This window comes from Choristoneura fumiferana, chromosome 3 (genome assembly GCF_025370935.1).
Source record: "Choristoneura fumiferana chromosome 3, NRCan_CFum_1, whole genome shotgun sequence".
Classification (NCBI taxonomy): Eukaryota; Metazoa; Arthropoda; class Insecta; order Lepidoptera; family Tortricidae; genus Choristoneura; species Choristoneura fumiferana.
Genome location: NC_133474.1, coordinates 20,248,852 through 20,276,805, shown reverse-complemented (window position 1 = coordinate 20,276,805; position 27,954 = coordinate 20,248,852). Strand labels below are relative to the sequence as shown.

Here is a 27,954-nt window from a genome sequence, read left to right as displayed (position 1 = left end):
CAGTCAGGGAGAACCCGGCCACTAGAAAAACGAGTCCCATAATTTACCAAATGGGAATTCTCTGTTTGTCCTCAATTTCCCGTTTAATTTAATTGTCTTTGCTATTATCTTATCTCAAATAGTTCGGGTCTCAGTGCTGCCAAGCTGTGTTATCTAGTGGACACATTTTGAACTAAGGTACTTGGGAATAAATTTGTAAGAATTATGCGCCAGTGGCGCCGCTCTCGAGTGCATAAACAAGTTTGTATTAAAATGATTATTATTTTTGTGCCAGCCAGCACTTCGTTGACTACCGGAGAGTTGTTTTTTCGATATTCGCAGTGTTTTGTTATTTTTATACGCTTTTATTATAATTGAACTCTGATATGTACCTATACTTTTGGAAGATTGTTTAACACAGCGTGGGTAGACCCTCCACAAGGTGGCTAGAAAACTTGGTGAAGGTCACAGAAGTCTGAGAATACAGACGAAGCTGGACCGATCCTAGCAGGTTTATTTTGTGAACGCCAATGCCCAGCAGTGGTAAAAATTACAGTCTTTCAGCTGATGATAAAGCTAAAAACAATCAATACCTAACTAATTTACATTCGTTTTTATATTTCTAATTTCACTAGCAACACCTTTATCAATTAAGAGTTGTACACACTCATCGGTCGAGCGAAATTCCTCCTAATCCTTTTTAACAGAAGGATAGTTATTACTACTTAGTATTTGTAATGCCTACATAATGTAATTAGTTGTCTTTACGTCGCGCGACGCAGGTCTTTCCTATAAACCTACATGCTGTTCCTTTTCCTCGTTAACGTCATCCAATTCGGCATCATTAAAACTGAAATGGCTACTTACCTGAATTTTCTTTTTAGCAGTCTTTAAATCTTATCTTGCCGAAATTCAAGCTATTCTATAGCAAACTAGTCTGTCTGTCTAGGTATCCTTATGCAGCCGAAGAATTCGCTTTGTTCATTATTTCACTTTGCCGCATGGAAAACATGCTTTTATAAGTGATCCTTTTGAGCGGCAATTAAGATTGCAAAGATAAGGTCGATTCAGATGACTGTAATAAATTATACAGGGACAACATTAACGTCGTCTATTATATGGGAAACAAGTTATATAGAATGCAAGTTTTTTGCAAGTTATTATTTAACTTGGAACGGATCATACGAATACCATGTTTGGGTAATAAATATGATAATACAAGTATCACCAACAAAACATAACATCAGTAAAAATAACCTTGGTATAAAAAAAAATTAAATTTTTAAATTGTTTTTATTTTTAATTACTGGCACTTGAGGTATCCCATCTTAGGCCTCTAGGTTGGCAACGCATCTGCAATACCCCTGGTGTTGCATATGTTTATGGGCGGTGGTGATCTCTCATTAGGAGACCCACTTGCTCGTTTTCCATACAGACGAATAAAAATTTTTTTTTTTAATATTACCACGTGTGATCTGATCACCATTCTCTGGAGACGTTCGTCTATCATCAGCGTCATCATCATCATTATGTCAGCCGAAAGACGTCCACTGCTGGACATAGGCCTCCCCAAGGCTCTCTACTCAGCCCGGTCTTGTACTTTCCGCATCCACCGCAATCCCGCGATCTTAACTAAGTCGTCGCTCCATCTTGTTTGACGACGGCTCGACAGCTCGTCTCCCGTATTGCGGACACCATTCGAGAACCTTATTACCCCATCGACCATCAGTCCTGCGACTATCATCATCTACGACAATAATCAGCGTGAATGACGCATAATACGTAACCCATAAGACTCGTATTGTAAAAGTCTCTAAACCAAATTTAATTTTATTTCACACTTTTAACATCCGTTTATATAACATATGGGGGGTGCCCCCGCCGTCGAGCAAAACAAAAACAAAGGCACGGCCGTACCATACTTTTCCCGAAGCCATTCAGGCTATTTTCAACATCACTTTATCTGAAACCCACTTTAAAATTGTTCATGTCAATTAAACTCATTATAAGCCACTACAACTACAAATAACTAAATTCCAAGGAATCCCATAGCAAAATAAACTTCATCTTTATTACCACTGAACTCCCTAGGGTGGAAATGATATCGGCCACGAACAAACTGCAATCGTAACAGTCGATCAAAGTCGGGAGCCGATTGAAGTCAAACGCACACGTCGATTCGGTAACTAATGTCCCCGCTCCCCCCGATTGGCCGAACGGAACCCATTACACGAAGCCCGAGCGATTTAACGCCTTCATCGAAATTATTGGCATTTTAAATGTGGAATTAGAAAAGGCTGGATTTTTAACGGTATTATTTTTAAAGTATCAATGTAATCAAATCTGGCTGCTCGATTTTTACGCACTCATGTTTTTTTTGGGCTGATTTACTTGAATTTGAAATGTGTTAAATAAATTTGATTATCACACTTATTAGGTATTAGACGAATCATCCGACTATGTACCATCAGCCAAATAAGTGGTCTATCAATTTTTGAACAATTCCCTATCAAATGAATATGTCGCTAAAGTAAAGCTTTCAAGTTGACAGCCACGTCTATTGGCATTATTGTTTTATGACATGCGATTGCGAACGAATATCAACTTTAGGGTGGTGGACCACATATTTGGCTGATGGTACTTCAACTGCTATAACAAACACAACATCTTCCCAGACAGAGCAGTCCTTATATCTGAGCAAAGGTCTCCCGACGTTTCTGTTGGCATTGGCCACTGCGACGAGCATGACATGACGTGGTAATCGAGAGGGCTCCATTCTATGCACGTGCCCTAGCCAACGTAAGCGTCTCTATTTGAGAAGAGTGATTAGGCTAGGCAGCTGTGCAATTTCTAGAACCCTCTTTTTGGTGACCCTGTCTTGCCATGAAATACCCAGGATCCTACGCATACAGCGCATGTAGAAGGAGTTTAACCGACGCTCTTGTTTTGCATACGTTGTCCAGGTTTCAGCTCCGTACAAAAGGATGCTCATGATGGAAGTCTTCTCTTTGCCGATGATGCAGCCTTTGTAGCCAATTCCGCGGCTGAACTTCAGTCAATGGTGGTCAATTTTTCCCGGGCGTGTTCCTTGTATGCTATGACTGTCAAGTAAGCCTAAGGTATAAAATATACCTAAACTTGGAGTATTTCGTACAAAATACGAAATTCTTAGAAAAATGAGACTTAATTTTTTCGTAATGGCTACGGAACCCTATTTCGGGCGTGTCCGACAAGCTCTTCGCCGGTTTTTTTTCTACACTAAACGTTCAGAAACCATTCTAAATTTCTCGAGGTCACACAACTAATTCGACAACTATAATAACATATGCAAATCATTAGAGCGTCAGCATGACCACAAATCGGGGATTAGCGAGTTGATGTTCGCTAACTGCGGTTTGATTAGCGGATGTAACCGACGCGTGTGCCACTGGGCCTTGTTCTAGTTTAGCAGCTTAATGCTGAGCAAACAATAAACATCGCTTAACTAATTATATCTATAAAAGAGTTAAGATAACTGACAGATAACGCACAGCCCAAACCATTGGAGTTGGAAACTTAAAAATTGACATTGGCACATACTTTAAAACGAGCTTATCAGTCTCTTAAAAGGGGCAGCAACGCACCTGTGCTGCCCTTCGCTTTACGTACGGTGATTGCTCAGTGACAAAGTGACCCGCATGCCCATTTGCCCCCTCTTGTGTTTAATAAAAAATTGTTATTGAGCTACCTACAGATCAAACCTGCAATTATCTGCTTGAGAATCAATACTTCAAACCATTAGATTACTTACCACAGTTCAAAAACAGCATGAATTTATATTATATCAATGTATATTGTAGGTATCTTAGCAATTGAGTTACAAGAAAAAACTCTTCTTACATGAGAACCTCAATCGGCACTTAATTAATTATGATTTAACTTGCCATATCCTGGTCCCAGCACCAAATGTAACGACCCCATTGTCACCGACATTACAACCCTGCAGCAATATTAATACCCTTCTATTCGGCATTCAGGAACTTGAGTTACTCTAATTAAAACGTTCAAATTGGTTAACTTTAGGTAATGTATGGTCGTGAAATACTTATGAGGCCGGGACCTTTGATCTTGGAACGCGAAGTTAGTATTAATTATTAATTTAGTTCTTCGGAAAGGTTTGATGTAATGAAAAAATCGTGTCAGCCACTTATTAAATACAAATTGTTTTCTTAAGTTAACCTTTTTGCCGCTAATTGCTTATTTTTAAATTGCATTTAAAAAAGTCAATTAAAATCGACCAAAAAAAATTATTTTCCCGATTGTAAACATTACTTAAAAACAAATAACAAACACAAAACAGAAATATTACAAGTACCATTTACAAATTTCTTCAGACGCATGTTGTACGAATAAAAAACATTTTTATAACGAAGCTTGAAAATTAGATGTAAATATCGATACCGAATCACAAAAAATACCACCCTCATTTGATTCTCACTTTCATATTTTAATATTCTGCAGAAAACGCAAATTATATCACCATTAAAGATTTTTTGCATCACAAAGAAAAGTGAAAAGAAATCGTTTTCCTTTATTTTTCCACGTGATCGTTGTTTTCGAACAATCAAATTGATTTTTATTTCGAATAAATGTGCGCCTTATTTTGGCACGTGTATCTTGAACAGCTTTTGTTGAAAACAATTTTTTTTCTTTAAATATTTGCTTTGCGTTTTAGTAAAAAAGTTTTTTTTTTTATCTAGTACTTGTTTATTGCTCTCGATCACATTACATACAGCTTGCTTCAATCGCTTCCTTCTTTACTTCGTTTTTCAAATAACAAATGCAGCGTGCTCGAGATTCCAATTTCAAACTTCAGTTTTTATTTATCCGCTCGAAATGCATCCACTATCAAAACCCTGGCAGCCAGTGCGTTCGAAACTTACATCAAAAGTCCATTCCAGGCCAGTACCGATACGTCTTGAGACTCTCAAACTGTCGGGTGCGGAACGTCTCCACCTTTTGAAATTCAACGATATTTTAATGGCCACTATCGGGTTGCCTCGATTGAATCCTTTTTTTAGCTTCCGCTCTTGAGCTTTGACAGAGCCTGATATTGCTCTGCCTCGGCTTTTATTTACCGTCTGAATGGTACGGTCCGAAGTTTACTTTCAATAAGTAGTTTGCTTTCACTTGCTTTACATTTCGAGATTAAAATAAGTTTCATGACAAGCTTTACCTATATTTCCCAACTCAGAATTTGCAGTATATGAGCCAGATTTGGTGAAGTCCAGTTTTTCGCGAGTCATCCACATTGGGATTTGTTTAGCGCAAACAATTCTATCACAGAGGACTATTACCTGTCACTGGCCAGCGATACTGGCCGTATTTGTTAATTGAACTGACAATTCAAACTACGAACGACTTTGTTCTATTTTCAAATCCAGATCGAAATGGAAGGTGGCCCAGGCTTTGCGAGCTAAATATCGAACGCAATGTACTTATTTTAAATCAATTGTTAAAATCCTTAGCTACGTAAACAATTTAAGCGACCTGTAATAATAATTAATTACCGAAACTATCCCAATACAAACATTTGTGTTGAGATTCCTCAATCAAACTATTTCAATATTTACCGTGGCAATATTTACGTCATTGCGCTATGCAAATGTTCCCAGTCCTCGATAAACAAAGCGATTGTCGTCTCGTTTAAGGCGTCGTCGGATTAACTTTCCGTTAATGAAACCGTTACTACGCTCATTGTGCGAGGGTATTTTATCGGCGATCTCTATACAGAATAAATCGGCTCACCTACTGTTCTGTTAGAAAATATAGCGAGCGGGCTTAATTAAAAACTGTTCGTTACGCGCAGCCTGCCTTGCTTGTTTTAAAGTTGCGACAGATATAAGGAAGTAGGTACTTTGTTCGTGGAACTTGTTAACTTTAGGTATTAGGAAAATGAGTTGGAAGAAAAATTTATGTAATACCGTCAGACGTCATCGTTTACGGAGCGCTTTGAGCAACGTCCCGCGCAAAGTTGACTTCCAGGGAGGGAAAGGCTTCTAACAGGAAAAGTTTGCTCGAACCCAAACAGTAACTCGAATGGAATGAGCGGAAGAATAAGAAAACAAAACGCGATCGGCACAATGGGAGTTTAAAAATCAACAAAAATATTGTTCGACGCCGATAAGTTCCGAGTTGCTAACGACTCGCGAAGAGAGTCGGGTCCAGTTCATTATTTTCGAAAGGGAACGTTAGGGGTTCTCTTTTTCATTTTCGGCTCGATCGCTCCATAAAGGCTGATGTATGATTAAAGTTTGCTTGCGTTGCCTATACCAGAACTTCGGGCCGTTTGTTTTCTGACAAAACGAACAAGACCGCGTGCGACCAACCGGCCTAGCTCAATGGAATTTGTTTACCAATTACTTGCTCCATATTCTAACTTTGACATCGTCTGTATCTATATCGTGTATGTCTGTATCGTGTAAAAAATGACTTTCTGCCAAGTTTCTTGCGGCGCATTCTTCTTGGCAATGATGGTCCATCCGAAAGTGCTGGTAGTTTTAAAAATGACGTGTAAAAGTGCCCATTGCGGCCTATTTCCTGAATAAATGATTTGAATTTGTCTAAACATAAAAATATTATCAAATATTTGCTGACATCAAAATTATTCTTATTAGGTAAGTTATACTGCGGACAGATCAGTTTTCCGCATTCCTAAAAAAAATACCTGTTTATTTTGTTTAATTTCAGAATTTACCTGAGTGGCACTAACCGGACTTTTGGCCCAAATATTCATAACTTAATACAAAAACGATAAGATTTTCATTACATGTGTCCTTAACGACGTCCGCATAATTCCCAGGCCATTTCTCCTGCCGTCAACAGTATATTCACACGTTGTATATCAAAGGAAGCGGGCTATTACGAGCCATGCTTCACCTCCGAGTTACGACGTCGGCGAATAGCAATTATTTTTAGCAACGTGAACACCCATAATTACCACTTGGTCCCTTCCTACATTAATAATAATTAGCACTCTCTCGCCTACAATAATTCAATCGTACCTACTCCACTTCTCCAGGGTTAGGCGGTAATTTAATTAAAATATTCGACAACCCTGAGAAACGGAGATGCGACTCATTTTAAATTTCGAGCACTCAGGTACTGGTTCGCGCGAATTAAATTTGAATTTGGAATGGTCGTTCAATATGACAAAATCGAATTAAAAGTAGCCAGCCAAGATTAATTTTATGCGTGTGACGAGCTGTAGTTTTTCGCGAAGTACTGACTGAAATATATGTTATTTGTTGTTTACGTTTTCAACCCTCATGGCTTTAGAGAAAACGATTATGAACGCATTGTTTTTTCCAAGATGAACAGAGATACTTCGCTCGCGCTTCACACTCGTTCAGTCAATGTCACAATTGTAATTTTGTTAAACCGCCACGTTCTTTGTGCGAGTATTATAATGTTTGTTGACCTTATTGAGAACTAGAAACTATCTCATTTCCCTACAGTTAGGATTCATCGTTGTTATAATGAGTTTGTGAAGTTAGTTGTTTTGTTTGTCCATTAGAACTTCGTTTAATGCTGCTTACGAACGTCACTTATCACCACTTTTCCCAGTCCGTAGTAGAACTTTCCAGACCGCCTGTCAACGTAAATGTTTCCAGCAGCGAAACCCGAAACCCTAGCTTGTTAACGTAACGAGAATTAATTTAGATTACAATCTGTACCTCGAGATTTCTTTCGTAAGAAATATCGCGCCATGATAGCGGAGGCAGCATTGTGATCTATCCGAAAGGCGGGCATTAAATTCTGTGGAAGCGTTTTAGTGCCCTCGAAGCGCTGGCAGCGTCCATAAACTAATGTTATTCGGTCTGTTATGTGCCTTGCGGGAGCAAGGAGGGCTCGCCGCGGACCCGACTCGACCCATAAATTTTTCATGAAGCAGCCATTTTGCGACGAGCAAGAGTGGTGATTGAAAAAAGCGTTCCGCAATATTGCCTCGCCGATGGGCCAGAGCGACTGCCACTGTCTCGGACGCGCGCCGATTCAAAATTGGAATGCGTTCGGCAAATTAAAATGGGCAGTATGATTGGTTTTTTTTTTTCTAAATAATATAATGCGCATTAAGTGCCAGTGTCAATGCCATAAGAAAAAAAACGATGCGCTATTTTCTTTGGATACTTATAATTATGCCCCAGTTGTTCAAAAATCAATTCTATGATTTCGGTAAAATGATTAATCTAATGTCCGAAATGTATTTGTCTTTTAGTTCACTGTTAAGTTTAACTTATATCTCTCTACATGGTTTAATGAATGAATAATGTATTTAAATTAATGGTTGTTCAAAATTTTGCTTACTTAGGTAATATGGTAAAATTTATTGACTTTTCGCCTCACATTTGTTAACCCATATACAAATGGTTACCTGCCTAGTGTAGGAGCCAGTGTAATTTATTGTAAAAGTAGCAATATTTTTGAAATGAATAAATTGATTGATATTTTGACAAAAATAATTAAAAATGTATAAGTAAAACCGTGAATCATTTTCATCTAAATAATGAAATGAAAATCCTTATTGTAATAACTTCTCAGTTTACGAAAGCAAAGGCAATCTGCGGAGAGGAAGGAAAGCAAAATGGAAACAGGCTTGGATAGCCCCAAGTCAGCATAATTGATAGGGCGGTCCATTAATACCCCGCTTGGCCCGAAACATGCCGAAACGAGCAAAACAATACAGGCGAATTACAAACGCTGCCACATCTGCGAAAAAGTTTATTTTTATAACTAGTGTTAATACATATGGTATCCCCCGTTGAGAATAAAATTCAAAATAACTTAATTTAACTTCACTATTCAAACAACCCATGCAACACTTAACCACAGAGTATGAAAACTTTTTCAATCAATTTTATTAATAAAACTTTCGAATTCCATTTTCAAATTCGAATAAATAGTTCGTTGGAATCGCGACCCTGCGGGTTCGATATACGGGGTGTTGTTATTCGAAACTATCCTAACATTATTGAGATGAATTCTGGCGTAATAATTTGTATTAGCATTTAGTTATGAATCAATTCCGTGTCCACCACAGCCGCTGTATAATCAATCAGCGCAATGCAAATAAGGCTCGCAACAGGCGGCTTGAGACCCTGTTTTTGGTGAGCTCCGGGCGTTGAGATAGGTTGGGATTAGTGGCGAGATTTGATGCCGAAATACTCGCTTAGGATCAAAGTGGGGCTATGGTTTCAAGGGCTTTTAATGACGCTTTTAATGTTCCAGACTTTGATATTTAACGTTTTCTTTGATATGCCCTGAACGTGCTCGCGTTAGCAATACCAATGACGATAATGGTTGCTGCCCCTTAAACGTTGACTGATTTTCAAAGTTAACCAGGTCGTGTTAGGTAAAACTAGGTTTGTGCGTCTCGCTTATCTATTAATGTATACAATACAGCACTAATATCGATTAATATTTGCTTCTACTTAATCAATGTTTTAAAAAGCAAAACGTGTATAGATACATAGATTTTGTTTCGATTGACAGAATTACAAAAATTAGTCAAAATCAGTTGATGTTCAGGGGTTGGTAACCGTTTTCGCCGTTTGTTATCGATTTACTTCATAATCCTCTTAACGCAAGCGCGTAATGTTGGTCTGATATGATAACGATAATAATTTCTGTTTTTTTTTTCAGGTAAGTAGCAAAAATATTAACTACTAGACAGATGGTAACAGTGATTACCTTCCAATATATTTTTGCTAGCATCGTTGGTTCCATGCTGCGGGGTGAGCATTTAGAAACTTTCTTCTAGTTTTAGTTTAGTGTTTAGTTCTTAGTTAATTTTATTTTTAATTGTTTTAATGTAGTGTTTAGTTTAAGTTCTTAATTTTATGTGTTTTATTAACCCCCGACGCAAAAAGAGGGGTGTTATAAGTTTGACCGCTATGTGTGTCTATCTGTGTGTCTGTCTGTGGCACCGTAGCGCTTAAACGGATGGACCGATTTGAATGCGGTTTTTTTTATTTGAAAGCAGGTTTTCTAGCGATGGTTCTTAGACATGTCTCATCAAATCGGTTTAGCCGTTTCAAGATCATCAGCTCTTTTGTTCGCTGCGGTAGGAATCTTAGACGCATAGCGGGTATTTACTTTACTTCCAAACATATTTGAGACCTAACATTTGAAACACCCGTATATGTTATATAACTATGCAAGATTATGGAATGCTCGGCCTGGTGCTGCAACCAGGATATCCAGAACACTAGTAGGTAATCTCTTGATAAAAACATAGCAGATATATCGTGTTTATTAGATTCGTTTCGATCAGTATTTGATTCTACATACAATGCAATGGTAGCAACAGGATGAGCTGATGCTGCAGCCAGGATATCCAGCACACTAGTATACTCTTGAAAAAATAATAGCAGATATGTCGTGTTTTATTCCTTTTGATCAGTATTTGATTCTACATACAATGCAATGGTGGCAACAAGACGAGCTGATGCTGCAGCCAGGATATCCAACAAACTAGTACACTTTTTAAAAAAATATCAAAGTTTAAAAAACATGAAATAAAAAACTTAATTTAAAATTTAAAAAACCCCCCGACATACAAAACGCCAGCAAAAATAAAAATAAAAACGCCCGAAAAAAAAACGCCGCTAAAAAGACAAAAAGTAAAAAATAATTATGCACTAACTACTGTTGCCCGCGACTTTATCTGCGAACAATTCGTTTATCCCTATCCCGCGGGGGACTATGCTGATTCCCGCAAAATTAGCCTAAGTTAATTTAGTATAAGTATGTAGTAATATTTTTTTATCTAAGCGTCGTCGGTGTCGGGGGACCGCTAAGGTTAATACTTTAAAAAATACAACATATGTACTTTAGTTTCCTGTTAACCTTAACAGTAGGTAGTGCATAATTATTTTTTACTTTTTAATTGTCTTTTTAGCGGCGTTTTTTTTCGGGCGTTTTTATTTTTATTTTTGCTGGCGTTTTTTATGCACATTGAACTTAGTTTTTAAGGTACTTTTGCGAATCTTAAAAATTAAGTACCTAGTTAAATAATAATAATAATATAAGTAAAAATACCAGGTAAAAATACTTGGATGTAAATACTTCGCCCCCATGATCAAAATACGGTGAGACGGACGGTCCGTGTAGTCCCGGCGACATGTGGCCCGGGATGGAATATTAATTGCTTCGCGTTTCTTGTGACGTTTTACTGCGGCCATGTTTGACAATCTGTGACAACGAATGTTGAATAGAAATTAATTAGGAATTAGTTTTCTACCGTAAAACGGCAAAACCTACTAGACACTGGCAAAATTGTCCTCCAGTGGACAGAGCCATATTTTTATAAAATTCTAATCTAATTAGGAATTATATTAAATTGTTAATGCATGCTAGTATTTGATTTTGTGTGCAATGTATAGCTATTATTTTTAACTTGCAATATTCGTTCGTATGTAAAATATATTGCCGGTTTCAAATATTGTCGATCAAATTACACCCTCGTTCAGTAGACTTGAAATTTGCTATAGATATAAATAGTTAATACTAAAATCGTGTGGATATAGGTAATTGATTAATGCATAATATTAACTCAACAAACACGAGCAGTCTTCCCGAATGGGTGAGACGAGTTCTATTTTAACGGCCGGCAGTCAACGCATCCACAATATCTTTCGATGTTGAGGTATCATCAGTCAAATATGTGGTTTACCACCCTAAAGTTGATAATAGTTTGCATGTCATAAAACAATATTGCCAATAGACGTGTCTGTCAGCTTAAAAGTTCGACTTTAGCGACATATTCATTTGATAGGAACTTGTTTAAAAATTGATAGACCCCTTATTTGGCTGATGGTACCTAGTCTATGAGTGGCACCGTTTTGTTACCATTCCGTAACCCTTTACTATTCGGCCTATAATTTTAAATAATAACGCCTAATTTAAAATTAAATTAAAAAATAAATCATCATGTATATTACAGACAACTACAAGTTCTTTTATATGACAGGCAATAGCCAAAGGCGCTATTGCCTAAATAATACGTATCATTTTGCTTTGATCCAGGAGCATTTATTCCCCACCTGCCAGCCAAAAAGGGATCATTAGAGTAGATGTTCTGAAATCTGCGTTAAAACAGTTCGTGTTACACTTTAGTTTCCTTAATTTAAATTGTCTTAAAACCTCGTTAGCTGTTTTAATTATTATCTAAAGTCTATTTATAGCACTAATTGTGCTCTAGAGGCTATTTTGTTTCCTATAATAAAAATTTACAGTCACTAACACCTCTCCGTCAATCTGACATAACAAAGCGTGCATAAAAATATCTGAGACGACTATTTCTAGAGCCGTTAGGTCGTGTCAGATATTTTTGCACGCTCCGCTGGCAGACATTAATGCACGGTGACTGTACAGTACAGACGCTAACATGAAATATCTAAATGGTCAAAAATATCTTGACACAAACATTTCGTGTTCAGATATTTATAAACACCTAGACAGCTCTAATTTTATGGTGACTCTTCTCTTCTTCGTCTAACTAGCTTTGTCCTTTTTTATTTGGGGTCGTCTCCTCTCGTCTGCAGGCTCCAGGATGATCTAGCCTTTATTGTCTATTTTTTTTTTTTTTTTTTATTCAACTGGATGGCAAACAAGCAAGTGGGTCTGGGTTAACCCCACTAATATAATAAATGCGAAAGTTTGTAAGTCCGTTTGTTTGTTACTTCATCACGTCTAAACCGCTGAACCGATTTAGATGAAATTGGGTATTCAGATAGTTTGAGTCCCAGAGTAGGACATAGGATAGTTTTTATCCCGGAAAATTTCATAGTTCCAGCGGGATAGTGAAAACAGAATTCTACGCGAACGGAGTCGCGGGTAACAGGCTAGTTAAAAAATAAAATATATATCACTGTACTCTTGCTACTCATTCAACCTTATACCGGGAACAGATCGTACTGTCAAACTGAATTCCATTACTACAGCGACTTTTAAAAATAATGGAGTCTACATTTTTTTATGTTCATACGTATACAAATTAAAACAGCAGGGCTACTCCGAAACTCGAAACTCGAATCATAATACACGAACTTCGAGTTTCGAAGTACAGTATTATCAATATACGCTATCTTAGTGCCGAATTGACATCGCCTGATGCTACTTACTAATATCAAAAATTTAGCTTTACATTGCCTCTTCGAATAAACTTTAAAGTGTAATAAAAGTCCTTGAACTAAATGTCGTTTAATTTGACGAGTGCGATCTATATTTTATACCCCCGACGCAAAAAGAGGGGTGTTATAAGTTTGACCGCTATGTGTGTCTGTCTGTGGCACCGTAGCTCTCAAACGGATAAACCGATTTGAATGCAGTTTTTTTATTTGAAAGCAGGTTTTCTAGCGATGGTTTTGGACATGTTTTGTCACAATCGGTTTAGCCGTTTTTGAAATATTTAACTTTGAAGTGACAAAGTCGGGAGTTTTCCAACTTTCTGTTGGTTAGGTTATTTCATATTTGCTTCTGTTAAAGGCCCCCAGGTATTAAGCCTTTCTATGATTTTTTAATCTTTTTTAACCCTTTCTTAAACTCTTGTCAAAAGGCCATCCAGCAAAATCTAAAAACAGAATTCTCAAACACTTCAAACGCACCAAATTAAATTCGACCTTTTAACGGTCTTCCCTAGGTGCAGTTTCAAACTGAAGCGAAATTAAGTCTTTTCGAGGCTTCCAAGGTTTCAGAATTTAAAACTGTATCATAAATAACTTGAAGTTAAACCTGGTTTAAAATAGCGCCGGCGTTGACAAGCCCGTGGAACGGTGAAATGAAAACGGTGCCCATACAGATTATGCCACTTAAGCCTCCAAGCTCAGACCTTTCAGAGGAAGGGAGGACCTAGTCTACACAATGCGAACACGTTTTGGGGGTAAATGTATAGTAGATCTGTTAAACTAAGCTAAGTAGCGAAATAAAAATAAGTTTTTGGGAAAAAAACCTTTTGAATACAAGCTTTTTTTTGCTTACTGTACTTTTTGTTGACTGTACTTGTATTGTCACCCAAACTTACATTTGCATACCAAATTTCAAGTTAATGCCATTAACCGTTGAAGAGTTCCTGTGGAGACCATCCTGGCCGGACTACCAGGATGTCACTACCAGATTATTGTATTGTCACGCAATTTACATATGTATACCGAATTTCAAGTCAATCCAACCACTGGAAGTTGGTCGAATTTAACTTACAAAATTCGATTACAGACAGACAGACAACGGGACAGGGTGAACTAAATAAAAGCTTGTAAAAATACACTTGTCAAAAGAATGTCATGGAATACACAAAATAAACCAAAAAACCGGCCAAGAGCGTGTCGTACACGCCCAGGATAGGGTTCCGTAGCCATTACGAAAAAATCAAATAATATTTTTCTAAGGATTTCGTATTATGTACGGAATCTTCCAAGTTTAGGTATATTTTATACCTTAGGCTGCTATTTACTCTTAAACTACTAATAATTCTCAAATTTTTCCACCCAACAGCTTCGATTTTAGGAGGGGGGGGGGTACGCTCGAAAATTTGCACTTTAAAGTTGGATATTTCGCAAACATATCACTGAATAGAAAACAACCCCCAATGGTTTTAAAAGACCTACCCAACGATACCCCACAATATAGGGTTAGTCGGGGAAAAAAACACCCCTACCTTACGTCTATGGGAGGTACCCTAAAAAATTTTTTTTTACTTTTTTTTATTGTACCACTTTGTCGGCGTGACTGATATGTATATTCATGTCAAATTACAGCTTTCTAGTACTAACGGTCTCTGAGCTTACCCGCGGACAGACAGACAGACATGGCGAAATTATAACGGTTCCTAGTTGACTACGGAACCCTAAAATGGCAAGGATGAAGCGCGTCAAAGTTCGCGAGTGAGGGCCCGTGATGTAACCTATCACTCGGAACTTTAAACGTCTATTTTTCCCATTTTTTTACCCCCGACGCAAAAAGAGGGGTGTTATAAGTTTGACCGCTATGTATGTCTGTGGCACCGTAGCTCTTAAACCGGTGGACCGATTTGAATGCGGTTTTTTTTTTTTTTCTAGCGATGGTTCTTAGACATGTTTCTCCGAAATCGGTTCAGCCGTTTTTGTGATATTGAACTTTTAAGTGGCAAAGTCGGGGGCTTTCCAATTTTTTGTTATAGTTTCATTGTCAATAATAGTTTGTACACAATGTAGTATTACACATGCATTGCAGTATACTATTTGGCGCCCTCTGCCGTTGCATAAGGATAATGGCTTCTCATGAAACGGATATCCGTGGCATAATATCTCACCCCTTCCACGTTCTTTCATAATTTAATACGTCTTCGAAACCCTAGAGAATTTTACGTCGAACCTTATGCATTTTATAAAATACTATTTACCTACACAGTCCAGACGCGGTATTTTATAAGCTTGAGAAACACGAAAGTTTTGATGTACGACCTTTACTGGAAATATTGTTGGAAACATTCAATTTGTCATGTTTGTATGGAAGCTTCGAGAGCAATACATTCTAAGACTTGTTCTTTTATAACCTAACCTAACAAAAAGTTGGAAACCCCCGACTTTGTCACTTCAAATTTCAATATCTCAAAAACGGCTGAACCGATTTTGATTAAACATGTCTAAAAACCATCGCTAGAAAAAAAACCGCATTGAAATCGGTCCACCCGTTTAAGAGCTACGGTGCTACAGACAGACAGATACACACACAGACAAACCTACAGACATACAGATACACAGACACACATAGCGGTCAAACTTTTAACACCCCTCTTTTTGCGTCGGGGGTTAAAATACATTGATGATATTCACGTTTTTTATTGGACAAATATTTGGGGTAGGTTATTAAGGATCGTCCATTAATCACGTGAGGCTCTTGAGGGAAGAGGGGGTTTGGAAAAAACACGAAATATCACAAGAGGAGACCACTGCACTCCCATAGACGCACACGTATGTTTATTTTTCATAGGAGGTACGAGTATGATTCATAAACCAAAAACGTGACCTTGGCACTCCGTTGCGAGGCCGGCTCACGTAGTTAATGACCGAACGACCCCTTACAATGATTTATTTATTTATTAATAATAAACATTTACAGGCTTACAGTATGAACCAAAGCGCCTATAATGTTAGTAGGTACCTAATGAGGGCTATCGTTTTTTGTCTCACTAGATGGCGCACTGTTGCGTGAGGTTTTTAAGTATGGCTTTCAAAGTCTGTTATTACGGTCGTGAAAACAAAAGTTTAGATTAAAATCATATTTAATACACCTTAAAAATATTCACAAAATTATTCTAATTATAAATAAACCCGCCCAAAAACTATGAGATTTGACATTTCGGAGACCTCACGCTACACTAGCGCCTCTAGTGGCGAATTCATACGCGATAGCCCTCATTAGTTGTATTAACAGTAGGTTCATTATCAAAGATGAAAAAAAAATAAGAACTATTAACAATATAAATTACAATAGAGACATATTTTATTTAATGATCATCAATCTCCAGCCTAAATACGTTTTACTGGTACAGGCCTCCTCTCAAAGTTAGGGAACTTGGGCTGCAGTTGCCACGCGGGCCCGATGCAGATACTACGTCCATCATTGAAGCTATCACATTTTTTTTCAATTAGAGGCGAAACAGGTACTTTATTTAGTACATTCGGGTGTTATTCTCGCAATTGATTTCTTCTACTTATTTAGTACATTCGGGTGTTATTCTCGCAATTGATTTCTTCTTTATAAAGTGCACTAGTAATCACAAGGTTAAAACATGAATCATCATTGTGCAGTGTCCTCACTGTTCCCAAAGCACAGCGGGATAACCTTAATTCGAAACAGTAATAGCAAGTTACACTTCCCAACTGTTATTCCGCCAAATTAAATATCAACTCGCAAGATTTCTGAAAAAATCCGCCTTCGGGCTCTTCCGAACTTCCAAGAACTTTCACGAAATAAGCCCGGTTTCCTTAATTTCGCTCGAAAATCAGAATTATGTTCTCAAATACAAGGAATTTTATTCTTTCTTGTACCATGATGCGGGCCGAATTTGTCTTGAATTAAATGTGTGATTGGTTTTCTTATACTTTTGTGATTTGTATTCTGTAGCTAACTTTGTCTTACGGCGTCACTGCCGTAGTGGAATAAAAAGCTCTTTATCCCGAGGGAGTTTAAAAAAATCCTCTTAGAATAGGTACAGTCACCAGCATTAATATCTGCCACAGCGGAGCGTGTAAAAATATCTGACACGTTTTTCCGGCCCTAGAAATAGAGTCGTATCAGATATTTATGCACGCTTGTTGTGTCAGATATTAGTGCTGGTGATTGTACACCTCTTCCTGTGGATGCAGGCCGCTTTCAACCGAAGCAACTGGAGGTCTATGGAGGAGACCTATGTCCAACAGTGGACGTCCTACGGCTCATGTGATAATGATAATGATGATATAATACAACTCTATGGTCTTCAAGTAACACATCTTCTAAATTTCTAATCTCTAGAGCCAGCGCTTGTGCGCTGTTTGTCTGTCAGTCAGTCAGTTAATTAGTCGGCCGTTTTATGGGTAAAGATAAATGGTTCTTCATCATCATCATCATCATCAGCCGGAAGACGTCCACTGCTGAAGAAAAGCCTCCCCCTTAGAACGTTACAATTAATTACCACTTGCATCCACCGGTTGCCCGCAATTCTCACGACGTCGTCAGTCCACCTAGTGGAAGGCCTAGGGAAATGATTCTTAATTTTTATTATACTTGTTCCATTTTGCAATATGGCTGCTTGTGAAAATCACAGTTGGTATTAATTAAAACGACCTGGAAAAAAAGTAAGCCATTCTATTTTGGCGTAAGCCATGATATTATAGTAAGATCAAATTGTATCATCATAAAATATTCATGTTTATGTATTCCTAGTTACACAAATAAAGTGGTGTATGGTACGCAGCGAAAGACTAAACAAAAATATTAATAATCTATTCATTGTTCGATAACGTATCGATAAAGCAATTCCGCGGAAGGCCGGTTGTTTCACGAACGATTTGCCCCGAAACCTGACTGGAAGAGATGAGAAAATACATTTTCATATTATTATTTTATTTTTGTACCCTCCCAACAAAGCCTTGAGAACCTTTTAAGCACTTTGATTGGAATAAGGGCCCTCCTTCCATAACGACCCTTGAATCGTAACGGAACACTTATTATTTTTAATAAAGCCGTAGGAAAACGTGTCAGCCAGTGACCTCTGTAATAAATTTCTCATCAAAAGCGGCCGAAAAGGAGGGCTCTTAAAAAATAACAACACAATTCGTTTCCTCATGAATCCATAATTCAGCGAAGTAAATCGGCGACCGGAAACTGTGTAACCGCCGCTTCCTGTTACGTTCCGTTGAGTCGGCCCGAGACAGTTGGGTTCCGCAAAGCACGAGCTGAGAAACCCCAGAATTCTAGACTTATTTTTGCATTACTTTACTTAGCGCGAAGCTGGCTGTGACAAAGTGCGTTCATAAAAATTGATTGAGGCAGGCGTTAGTTTGCGGAGAGCCACATTAATACTCCGTGATCGTGTTTAATTTCGTCTATAACATTTTCTCTTACCTGCCCTCTCTTAACCAACCTAAGGATAAACAAGCTAACATGGCTAAACAAGAATTATATACTTATCAAATTCTAAATAAGCAAAATCTTTGTTAAGCCCAATCCAATTAGTGACTTTGCTACTGCTCGCTCTCATTTGTCAAGTGACGCTCTAAAATCTATTTACACCGAATAATAATAAATAAAAATACAAGAGTAGCATCTCACTCAAGCCTAGTTATTCAAGCTAGGAAACCAAACTAATATTAGTAAGCTAGCAACCCTGGCCTCCTAGAACCGTTTATATCTAGTTCTGTAAACACAACGCCAGAGACTTGCTTCAAAAATCAGCCTCGTGTTTCTCGGACTTCAGTTTCATAAATAACTTATATAAGGACCTCAAATAAATGGCAATTTATTTGAAGACAAGTTCTTTTCCTCGTTTATATTACCTGAAAATCCTTGAAATTCATCTTTATTTTTTCAAATTAAGAACACTATTGTCCCTCCACGTTTCCCGCTTGGCACTATCAAGATGGCGTCCAGCGGATGGCCGCGGGCGAATATTTCCACGACGCTCCGGAGGCGCTTCCGGATTCCGGGGATGCTTCGGATTCTAGCCTTTCTTCGGAATAAATCTAGATATGGTTGATATGTGAATAAATCGAGAGAGAAAGTTTGCGTTTTTTTTTGTTACGGCCCAAAAAGGTAAAGGAAATTGGTCTATGCCTACTTGAGGTATCATAATTTTAGTGTTTATTTGGAATCTGAAGATTGTGTCGGTTTTCAATCACTTTTGGGACTGGTGCTGGGCAAAGGCCCCTTTCTCTTTCTACTTTTCTTTCGCTTGATTTTGCCAGTTTGAGTCGAAACATTCCAAATCGTCCTCCATCTCCCTTTTGGACTACATCCGCTTAAAAATGTTACTAGCTATGTATAAAACTGTTCATGAGGGAGGCCTACATTCAGCAGTGGACGTCTTATGACTGATATGATGACGATGAAAACTGTATAGTATGATTGGTTTTTTGGAGTCTTTTTGTATTTTTTATTTTCGATGTGGATTCACGGGATACCCGTAAAAGTAACAAATTTGGAGTTGAAATAAAAAATACAAAAAGACTCCAAAAAACCAATCATAATTTGATTGCTTAGTAGCGACATCTCTTGTCTGGGTGAGCGGTTAGTTCCGAAAGAGTGTGACGTCTGTCGACGAAACATAGATGTCGCTAGTGCTGCTGCTAAGTAGCATAGTAGAAATAAGCAACCTGAGATATGTATGCATAGGAAAAATTCGTGTCTAGATTCCTGTCCAGCAGTGGTGTATGGGGTTATAGCACGCAGCACGGATTGCTGAGGACCTGGGTTCGATTCCCAGTGCTGGTCTCTTTTTCTGGTTTTTCTGTGCATCCATGTCTCACTTTGTATTTTCGATATGGAACTGTATAGTACTCATAAAATTTTTAGTCTTAAAGTATATAACACAAAGCGCGCAGTAACACAATCTCATACAAGTTTAGTACTACTTCATCCATCGTAAATCAGTTGCTGCCTCTGTCTTGAAGCAGAAATAAAATGTGCTTATTCCAGTGCTCAGCGAAACAAAATGAGCGTGGGGATTGAAAATTATTTATCTACTATAAAACTTAACTGCCAGCGTCTAGACGATGTCCGTCTGTAGGCATAAAATCACTGATTCGATTTGCATTCGGTCGGTTCCGAGCCAATTTTCAGTTGCAGCGGAGAAAATAAAACTTACATTGTATCGTGGTCTCCTTAGAATGCCCGTAGGAAATGGAGTGCAAGTAGATGGCGCTAATATTTCAAGAACGGATGCATCCCGCGAGATATAACTAAATTTTGTCTAATTTCACTTTAATAACGTTCACAATCCATACTTACTTACTTACTTACATACTTGCTTATACTTACTTAATATTATAAATGCGAAAGTGTGTTTGTCCATCTTTCATGCCGTAACGGAGCGACGGATCGACGTGATTTTTGGCATAGAGATAGTTTATGGGCTCGAGAGTGACATAGGCTACTTTTTATCCCGGCAAAATGCACAGTTCCCGAGGGAACAGCGCGCGATAACCGAATATCACGCGGGCGGAGCCGCGGGCAAAAGCTAGTATTATAATAAACATTACGAAGTCCATAATTTTGTAATGGATAACGGTGAATAGTATAGATCCTTTAATAAGAGAGATGATTATATTTATCTATCTGTACTGGTGGAGAGCCGTGGTGGCCTAGTAGAGCCGTGGTGGCTTAGTGGTTTGACCTATCGCCTCTCAAACAGAGGGTCGTGGGTTCAAACCCCGGCTCGCACCTCTGAGTTTTTCGAAATTCATGTGCGGAATTACATTTGAAATGTACCACGAGCTTTGCGGTGAAGGAAAACATCGTGAGGAAACCTGCACAAACCTGCGAAGCAATTCAATGGTGCGTGTGAAGTTCCCAATCCGCACTGGGCCCAAGACCTCTTGTTCTGAGAGGAGGCCTGTGCCCAGCAATGGGACTTATATAGACTGGGATGATGATGATGATGATCTGTACTGGTTGCCTCTAGGCACTTACTCTAAACCCCAACCATTTTCCCGAACTTTTATTCAAATACGCGTCTCAATTGCGCGGTGTCCAGTTTTTATTTATTGCCACCACCTGGCACTCTTCCTGACACCCGCTAGAGCGCTCTAGCTGCCGTTGACACTTTATTATTAACGGTGTCGAGCAGTGTCGAGAGCAGTTGCTTGTCGAGTCCCAAAGTTGTGATATGTGGGTCTGCGATGGACGTTAAATGTTATAATTTGTTCTCTAACGCTAAACGTGGCTGTTACTTATTTATGGGAGCATAAATCGTGCAGTTTATGACATGTGCTTGCGATTTTAATAACTTAACTGGACCGCATTATATATCACTGCGAGTACTTATGTACCTATTAAACAGACTGCAGCTTACATATAATGTTTATTCATCATACATACTCGTACATACTTACATACATCTCACAGCTGGGCACAGGCCTCTTCTCACAACATAGTTCCGACCCGGACCCAGTGCGGATTGGGAACTCCACACGCACAATTGAATTTCTTCGCAGATGTGTGCTGGTTTCCTCACAATGTTTTCATTCGCCCTTTGCTCGTGGTAAATTCCATACGTAATTTCTTTTCACATGCCAAATTTCTTTTTAATCTATCCGCCTGTGATAGTGTGAAAGAGACCTGAAACAGACATTTAAAATACTAATAAGATTGGTATTACTAATACTGACTCAAGAATTAAACTATCACTCAAATATATAATAAACGGGTCCAGTAATATGACCAATATTGTGGACCCTAATTAGTCAAGGCAACGCAATCATAATTAATGCTGTGACCATCCATATGTATGCCCACGGGTGGCCAGCTATATGTATAATAACATTACGGCACAAGACACAGATAGTTCAGAAATCAATATCCATAAAAGTGCGCTCGAGCAACGCACACATAGACACTGCTCACGGACACGATATCTCGGACCGGTTGGGACCAGTGCGAGCGCGAGTGTCATCCGCTTGAGACACGAGTCTGTGAACTTTTTTGTGAAAAATGGAGCAACAAAAAAGTTATTATAACTATTCAGTGGACGGTTGTTTAAATTAAATAATCATGAATTTCACCAATAACCAAGATGTTTTCTGTGACAAATTTATAATTAACAACGACATTAAAATTAAAATATTTCAGTTATTAATTTATATTTCCATTCTTCCCGTTTCATTCTTTAGATAAGATTGCCACTACCACGATAGTTTTTTGGAGCATAAGCCATAGTTGACAACCTTAGAGCGAACGCTGAGTGTAGGTATGATACAGGAGGTGAGAATTTATACTTATTTATAACTGGTGCTTAGTGGCTGGTCTGCCAATTTGACAGTGGCTTTAGGATTCCGTACTTCAACAGGAAAAACGAACGCTTAAGTATACAACGCGTATAGTTAAGCATTTTATCAGTCAAGACCTTTTTCAAATAATATCAGATATCTGAGTATTTAGGTACGTGGAAAACAGCTACGGCTGTGAGACACATACCGCTTCCAACTATCTGTAAAGAAGATATACTCGTATATCATTACGTATCCATCCTGGCCTCGTTTTTATTTTTAACCCCCGAAGCAGAGAGGGGTGTTATAAGTTTGACCGCTATGTGTGTCTGTGTGTCTGTCTGTGGCACCGTAGCTCTTAAACGGGTGGACCGAAATGAATGCGGTTTTTTATTTAAAAGCAGGTTTTTTATCGATGGTTTTTAGACATGTTTTATCAAAATCGGTTTTGCCGTTCTTCAGATATTGAACTTTGAAGTGACAAAGTCGGGGGTTTTCCAACTTTCTTTTAATGCATCTTCAATCTTAGCAATTTTTTGATGTTTTATTATTGTAAAAGAACTCAAGCCCGTCCGCTGCACTTTTGAGGCATCTGTCCTGCTTTTATTCTCTTTATTCATAACAACAAGTGTTAGTTTTCATATAACCAACTAACCATAACCACTGGTTCCTTATTGACCCTAGCCCACATCGGTCTAATTCTGGCGGGTACGCGCGGGCAGAGCAGTCAATATTTGACCTGGTAATATTGACCCCACAAGGTCTCCTCCCCAAGGTATGGACCAAGTAGGCGGAGAAAGCGGGTTAACTCTAATAACATCAAAACTAAGCGTTTTTAGAAAGAAAATATTTCGAAACGTCTGTTAGATAATCAGAATATATCGGAAAAATATTTTTTCTTTACTCAATTAAACAAAAAAATATGAAGATATAGCCTTACAAAAGCATTCACAGGGGTGTTCAGTGAAACTAACCTAAACAACTACTAAAATATTCCTGGATTATAGTCGGACACCTTGTATAAGCCACCCTTCGTCCCGACAGGTGACTAACCTTGGCTAATTAGCAGCAAAATAGGTTTTATATCTGCCAGTTTAGCCTGAAGTTTGAAAAATTACAACTGGAAACTAGTCGGACCGTCCCTGACTTATAATCGTGAGTGGAACCGTTCAACTTTGTAATTTTTCAAATATGTATGTCTCACGAGAGCGTAAGTAACATTACAGCTAACAAGCTGAACACCAGTTAACAGTTAACATCAGTTTTATTGAAAAACATCCAAAATAAACCATAAAAATACAGCTTACGTTTGCTTAACTTACATATTACTGTAGCAAAATAGTAATAATAAAGTATTATTTGTCATAAGTAGAAGCGTAGAAAGCACTCTACTTTAATAAATAATGTATCCCAATCGTCCTAAGATACCATTGAGAGCCGCAAGGTCGTATCGCTTCCATCGTCACAATATTTGTACGAAGGTCCGGCCGAGGGTAATGATATTTATTCCGTCAACACCGATTGTTGTCAAATACTACATTAGAGAGCGTTTCATACAAATAAATCTTTATTTTTACTACCTCTTATTTAAGTAGCCGTGTTGGCCTAGTGGTTTGACCTATCGCCTCTCAAGCAGAGGGTCGTGGGTTCAAACCCCGGCTCGCACCTCTGAGTGTTCGAAATTCATGTGCGGAATTACATTTGAAATTTACCACGAGCTTTGCGGTGAAGGAAAACATCGTGAGGAAACCTGCACAAACCTGCGAAGCAATTCAATGGTGCGTGTGGAGTTCCCAATCCGCACTGGGCCCGCGTGGGAACTATGGCCCAAGCCCTCTTGTTCTGAGAGGAGGCCTCTGCCCTGCAGTGGGACGTATATAGGCTGGAATGACGATGATGACCTTTTATTTAACTTGCGATTCATATTTAGATTAAATCGCGCGTGTCCTGTTTACTTTTAGCAGTCGGATGTCTCGAAATTTTTATACAACTATTTACCAGCGCAGCAGTTGAATTGGAATTCCGGGATTTTGTTAAATTCCCGTGGGATTTCCCAAAGAAAAGAAAGAAAGAAAGAAAACATTTATTCGTGACAACATGAAAAGAATGGATAAAAATAAAACATAAAGAAAAAAAAATATATAGTTATGCATGCCACGAAATGGTCCCAAATCAGCAAAGATTAAACTCAAATTCAAACTCACAACATTTATTGTCAACAAAAAACACAGTAAAAACATAAATAGAAGAAGAGAAATAAAATTAGAGAGGTTGGGCTGCAGTGTGATGCCAAAAGGACTCAGCTCAGCATGTGCCACCGTGCATTAAGTAGGTTCATCGTGGTCTTTAGATATGGCCCTTGCATTGCATTTAATCCACGATTTGTTTTTCCACGCCAATTTTAGCAAAATCCCTGATTTCAATTCAAGCTCTAGACTAAAGGTTAGCTTATGACCTGTGGTAGATGCTTCTTTTATTGCTCTCTGCTACGGGACGGCAGCCGCGGACGCTAGCCCCCCCCTACTTGCTAGTATTAGTATTAATCCAACTAATATTATAAATGCGAAAGTTAGTGAGTGTGTATGTCTTCTTCACGCTGTGGAAGGATTTGGACGAAATTTGGCAAAAAGTCAGTTTACTATCCCAATATCTTCATGGGCTAGGGATAAAATCTAGAAATAACAACCGCTGAGCTTAGAGTCATGAAATTTGGTATGTAGAGGTAGGTAGCTGAACGTCTGAAATAACACATAGGCTGATATTCCCACGGGATAGGGATAAAATCTTACAAATTTCAACCGCTGGGTTTAGCGTCTTGAAATTTTGGACAGTTGTTCTTCACAACCTCAATGAAGACCACGATATAAATTTTGGGAATTCCCAGGGAAATTTTGTAAAATCCCGGAATTTTAATTGTAACTACCAGATCGAATAGTTTGCGCGTGCGAAGCCGCGGGTAAACTCTAGTTATTTATACAAGTCAATTTGCCAAACTCCGGTTGTCAGCCGGTGGCCAAGTTAGATGTTGCCGTCGAAATCAGAACTCGGCAACATAGCCATTTTGGGGGAAATTCGTAAGATGCGCTACTAGATTCTAAAGACTCAAAGCCACTACTTCACCCCCAGGCTGTTTGCTAAGATCAACATGAACTATTCCCCGAAACTCTCCTAACTTAACCTCCAAAGAACGAATCAAAAAGCTATCAAACTAATTAATAACAAGTTTTATCTAATACAAGATACTAAATGAAACTTGTCAAGCTTCGTTAAACTTTTTATTAAGGTTAGTTTAGAAAGAAAAAAAAGACAATAAGTAAGTACTTTTAATCACAACAAGCCAAGAGCAAGACACATGTATATTAATACAAATTCATAGGCAACACGAAGTATAAAGAGAGAGTATTGCGGTTGTGAATGGGATATTAGCTCAGTACAATGCTGAAGCGTTTATAACAAAACCCCAGCCCTGATTTTCAGCCAGTATCGTTGGTGATATTCGGACCACTTTACAGAAATACACACACACACACTTAGTAATAACTACCTACACGAGACTACATGAATAGCTAATTTGTTGATAATGGAACATGTTTCTGTTTAGTGGCTTTAAAAACATTAAATTAGTGCACAAGCAAATAATAACAATATTACTTAAACATAAAGTTAAAAAGTTTCGTGGATTACGCATCAATTCTTTTCAAAAACGAAATTTCGTAAAGTACCAGCGTAACTATTGGAAGTCGTTTGAATCTCGACGATGGAACACGTAATCTATCATTACACGCGGCTATTCGCACGCGGGAACGAACGAGGGGTCGTAAAGACACGCTACGCTCTCGAGGGTTGCCCTTACTCAAATTCGCACTAAACATCGACTTGGAAATTACGAGCGCCAGCGCCTTTTATTTATATGCCTCGTAATATTTTGGGTTGTTATTCTTGTTGCTTATTCAAATGTGTTTTGGGTTAACACTTCTCAAAGTTTTCACAAAGCTATGGTGGAGTATGATTGGGGCATTTTATGTAATTGTAGGTACACTCTCAGCGTCATATATCTGTATGTACTTATACTCGTAGGTACTTCAGTGTACAAAAATAAAGAACAAACAAAGTTGAAAAACATTAAAATACAACAAACAAAGGCAGTGAATCGTGTTTAAAAGGACTTTATGATCGTATGTTTTCTTAATCTTATTGATAATATATATCTAGCGGTAAATGTAAAATTATTGTTAAATTTATGCTTATTTGCTTGGTATTTGTAACATTGGAATGAAACACATTATTATCTTTACAGGAGAGATTGTTTCTTTATTTTGATTCAAAGGATACAAATGTCGTAATCATGGCAGGTCAAAGTGCTATAACTAAATATCTAACTATTACTAAAATAATGGTGATTCGATTTTGGCTTATTCTACCATCAAGTCATCAACAGCGAACCCTTTACGTCAAAAAAACCGTAAAAGCGAAACTTACCGGACAAAAGTCGATCTTTCCGCGCATTTCCTCCCATAAAGCCAACCTGCACTCGATCATAACTCACGCGTGTCATTTGCTCGCGCTATCTTAGTAGCTCCGCAGATCTTTACGATCGCGACCTGATCGCGATACCAGGATACCAGAATAGCCGGGATAGTGAAGGGTTCACTTTAATGAGGGATCTCAAGGGCCCTGAAGACGCCACTTTGGAAGCAAAACTTGTGTGTCGGACGGTTTGACGCGGGCTTCTAATTTATGGATAGTAACGTGAGACGTGTCAAATTAGCGGTTAGTTGAGTCAAGTGGAGAACTGTTTGGCGTGTGATTTTAATAGGGGAAGCATTAGAGTGCTGTTGTAGATGTTCAATTGTGCAACACAGAGATTTAAACCATACCCGATCCAAAAGTAAACACTTTGAAAAAGCTTTTATTCTAGCTCAATGAAAATATTGAATGAAAATCTAAAGTTTATTTGACAAAATTCTAAAATGCTAACAGAAAAATGCTACTACTGTCTGAATATCAGAGTTCTTAGAAGACACCAAATCGACCTAAACTAACGTAATGTTCCCCCTTACATTGCTATAGATGTTAACTGTAAATTATAAAACTTTTTATTCATAAAACAAACTAGTTTAGGATATTTTTCAATCACTAAATCTGTCCACTCAGCGCCGCCTCGCTCCATTCACGTAAATCATTGTCTAAACTTCGCGAATCCTTCGCGATTTATTCGGCGTCCCGATTCCGCATCTGTCCCGTATCAGCGATCGGTTAATGAAACTTAAGAGAATACTCTGAGGGGATCGGGGAATCGGCGGGATTCGGGGGAGCGGGGATCGGGATTCCAATATGGCGGCTGGCGGATTTATTCGCTCTTCGATACCATCGCGATACCGCTCTCGCCTGCGACGACACACGTAATTTAACTTCCCGAATACGGATTTATTCCGGTATCAAAAAGAAATTATAAGAAATCCTGTCGCGCGGAATTGTGGTCACCCGCAGT

The 27,954-nt window shown here is 38.4% G+C and overlaps 1 protein-coding gene across 2 annotated transcripts in view; it reads left to right on the top strand.

Moving 5' to 3' along the window:
* Positions 1-27,954, top strand: part of LOC141426898 (uncharacterized) — a 568,321-nt gene that overhangs the window by 438,850 nt on the left and 101,517 nt on the right. The gene's annotated exons all lie outside the window — the stretch shown is intronic.